Source organism: Onthophagus taurus, chromosome 3 (assembly GCF_036711975.1).
Source record: "Onthophagus taurus isolate NC chromosome 3, IU_Otau_3.0, whole genome shotgun sequence".
NCBI lineage: Eukaryota > Metazoa > Arthropoda > Insecta > Coleoptera > Scarabaeidae > Onthophagus > Onthophagus taurus.
The window spans coordinates 22,776,391-22,780,857 of record NC_091968.1 but is presented as its reverse complement, the minus strand read 5'-3'; positions in this window follow the sequence as shown (position 1 = coordinate 22,780,857).

Here is a 4,467-nt window from a genome sequence, read left to right as displayed (position 1 = left end):
GACACATTAACATCGCGACATCTATAATCTACAATAAAAACTAAGCCGTAAAGGAAACTTTTATCTGTCAATTAATATAACCTAAAAATATAATAAATAAATTAATTTCAATAAAAATGAAACGTTGGGTGAATTAAACCCGGAAATATCATTAAATATATCTTGGAGTAGTTCAAATTCCGATTTAGGTCACAAAAGAAATTTAAAATTGAAGAAAATTTTTTTGATATTAGTGAATTTCCAGTGATTTCACGCAAATTAATATAACAAGAATCACCCAACGGTATTAATTAGGGATACTAACTCAATCTGATTTGTAGTAATCTCAAAATCGATGAGGTAAAAAGAAAATTTATAACAATTTAGAGTCAAAAAATACTTTTACGAAATTATTTTTAAACGAAACCAAATCGAAATGTGAAGTTTTAATCGAAGATGAATCATCGCTAAGCTCAAATTATAATCAAGGTGAGTCCTATAAAATCTCTCAGTTTTCAAATAATAAAGGAATTAAAAAGAAAAATTGGTTTTTATTAAAATAAATTTTGACGTTAACATCAGCGACATCTAGAATCAACAATAAAAACTAAATCGTGAAGAAAACTGTTTTAACTGTCATTTAATATAACCTAAAAATATAACAAATTAATTTTATTAAAAATGAAGCGTTGGGTGATAAATAAAAGTGAATTAAACCCGGAAACATCACCAAATATATCTTGGAGTAGTTCAGATTCCGAAGAAGCCCCATTTAAGTCACAAAAGAAGATTAAAATTGAAGAATTTTTTTTTGAAACCAATGAATCTCCGGTGATTTCACGCAAATTAATATTACAAGAATCCCCTACGGTATTAATTACGGATACTAACTCAAATTCGCCTGTGATTTGTAGTAATCGCAAGATCGATAAGGTAAAAAAGAAAATTTATAACAATTTAGAATCAAAAAATACTTTTACGAAATTATGTTTAAACGAAACCAAATCAAAATGTGAAGTTTTAATCGAAGATGAATCATCGCAAAGCTCAAATTGTAATCAAGATGAATCTTATAAAATTTCTCAGTTTTCAAATACGCAAAAATCTGATTTTGGTCAATCATCGAATTATTTTAATACGCAAACAATAAATTCTTCCATTGAAAGTATTAAACCTGGTAAAATTAAAAGAAAACGGAGATTTAAAAAGTTTGGATTCGCCGGACAATTACAAAATGCTTTAGATAATCAAGCGAAGAGTTTAGCAATATGGAAACACGAATTGTATTTGAATAAAGAAAAAGGAAACGTTTATGATGTTGAGGTTGGGTTTGAATTGAACGTTTTAAGGAAAATTAATGAGTTTGAATGTGATATTTATGAATGTAGAGCTGGTAGTGATAAAAAATGTTTGGTGATTCCAATAAATGATGTTGAAATTAATAGAACAAGAATTATTATTTATAAGCCATATGAGTGTAGGGATATTAATTATAATAAGGAAAGTTATTGTTGTTATTTTAATGTATTTAAAATTATTGAAGAATAAATTATTTATAATTTTGACATTTACTTCAGTGACATCCATAGAAAAAAACTTCGTAGAAATGCAAAAAACTTCGTACTAAAAATTGAACGCATGTGGCGCCATCTGTTGGGGATATTTCGAAATTATTCAGCTAAGAACCGAACCACTAGAATACAGGTTGGATTGGGTTTATATATAAAAGCTCCAACCACAGAATAACTGTTTGGAAAGTGTTTCGAACGTTAGCTGAAACAAAGCAATAATGTCAATTATAATCTAATTATTTAATCATACCATTATTACTTTATTATACTCTTACTCTTAAAAATCACTTTCAAATGACGTTTTGATCTGTCATTCTGAACAAACTTCAACTTTTAAAAGGTGAAGTTAGCGGCAAATTTAAAAATATAACACGATTTGGAATCTATACTTTTTAAATTAAAGGAACGATACTGGTAATAATTGTTATTGCTGTCTCTCATCATTCCCACTATTAATAATAAAACTGTTACTTTAATTAAATTATTTCAGTATAGACGCTAATACCATCTTACGGTGGGATTTTGACATACAATCAGTTCCAATTTCTTCTATCAAAGATCCCTGGGGCTGATTAAATCTACCAGTTTCTTTCGTTTGTTTACTCCAAGAACGTTTTAAATAACGTCTTCTGATTGGTTAAATTCTTCAACTTGAAATTCGTAATTTAAATTTCTCCGGTATTGCCAACTTCGAAATGTCAAATAATGTCAAATATGAATAATATTTCTGCCTATCGATGATGTATATCTAGCAGCCGTTAGTTTGTTTGTTCAACGATACCCATTTTTTCTTTCTGAGACTAATTTTATCACAAACCATTACGTGTGGATTAGAAACAACAAGACTAACTGTCTTCTTCTTCTTCCTAACTAGTGGTAGAGGTTGTTCTTCATCCATACTTGAAACGTCTGACAGCTCTAAGTCTGCATCAGGGTCGTAGTGTGGGGCTTCATCGGTGTCATCAGTCATCACTGTTTATAACGCCATCATATACCACACGATCTACTTCATCATCCGATCCAGAATCGTTGCCAGATTTATCACCTTCTCTCCACTTGCGAGAAATGCTCTCGAGAGAAGCTATCGAGAGTATTTTTTCTGGTGGACACGCATCTGAGAGTCCCCACCAACTTTCGGAGAGTGAACAGGTTGAGACTTGTACTCAAGTGGACACGTACCATTTATCTATCGTGAGAGTAACTGTCAAAAAACGAACACGGTTCGTATTTTGCTACGAGTTTTCTCAATATAACACATTTACATTTTATTTAAATATTTGAATTAATTGAAGTGTACGAAGAAAATTCAGTTCTTTGGAATATCAAATCTAAGAAACATAGACATCGGGAAACAAGGAATGCAATTTTAACAAGTATTGGATAGAAATTTAAACGAGATTTGTACCATTGGTCATATCTTGTCTTCTGACAACATAATTTGGTCTTCTGACAGTAAAATTAAGTCTTCTGCTAACAGTATTTGGTTTTTTGGTAGTAGTTTGTAGTTTTCTGTGAGAAGGATGTGCTTCATTTGCAATATCTAGTCTTTCACTAGCAATACTTAGTCTTCTGCCAGCAATATCTAGTCTTTTGCAGCAATATCTAGTCTTCCACCAACAGTATTTCGTCTTCTGGTATTATAATAGTGTCTTCACACTGTGTCCAGTCAGTCTTCTGTAAGAAGAATCTGCTTCATTTGCAACATCTAGTCTTTCATTAGTAATACTTAGTCTTCTGCCAGCAATATCTAGTCTCTTTCAGCAATTGAGGCGTATAGGTTTATATTTTCTAATAATTATCCAAAATACTGCCAAGCCACTAATATGCTATCACGTGCACGACAATTAACTTATAGTTTGCATTTATAAGTGCCATTAAAGCAATTGAGTTAACTTTTTGTAAATCCAGTATGCCAAATAACTAACAATTTGATAACGAATGTTGATATTTGTTGACACCCAGCTTTAATCTGCGCCAAATCCATCGTTTCACCCAACAGTTATTTTTTTTTTAAATTTTTTATAACACTATTGCACTTGCAATTTTTTTTACATCCATATTTACACACACCAAACACTGGAAGAAAAAAAATTTACTTTCCATAGCATGGACACATTTCATTAGTGGACACTATCTGAGAGAAAGCTCTCGAAAGTTTTATAGAAGCTCTCGGAGACCTAAAACAGTCTCAAGTGGACACCTAGCTTAACACACATTGCTCTCTAGCGGTTTGTGAATTTTAATTTACTACGTATGGAATTTGTAAGAGCGGAAAACGATGATTCACTGCCACCTCTCGTGGTTTCTACTATAGTAACAAATTTTCAACGCTTGAGTAAACAAGTACAAAAATAAATAAGTAACAAAACTAACAGCGAAATAATTAATAATATTATCTTTTAACTTGTAGTTAATACGAAGTAAATTAATTAATCTAATTGAATTAAACATAATGAAATTGTAATAACATAATCAAACAAAATAATAACTCAAATTAATCATATTTAATTTAAGTGAAATTTTAAATGAAGATTGAAATTAAAAAAAAAAAGCGATTAATAATGAAATTGAAAACTATAACTTAGCTTATCTTGTAGATTACTGAAGTTTTCGGATAAGGAAACTGGGACTCTTCAAAAGGAATCTGATTCTTGATTGGAATAATTCTTCGGAATGGTATTATTAAAGGTGAATAATTTTAATTCAAATAATCTTCTTATTTAACTTATTAAATAATAAGTTAACTATTTTTGAGGTTATGTTAAAATGATCGCGGACAAAATTAGCATGCACTCCTCATCACGTTCAAAATCACACTAATTGTAAATCTACCAGTTTCGTTTGTTTATTGCAAGAACGTTTTAAATAACGTCTTCTGATTGGTTAAATTCTTCAACTTGAAATTCGTAATTTAAAT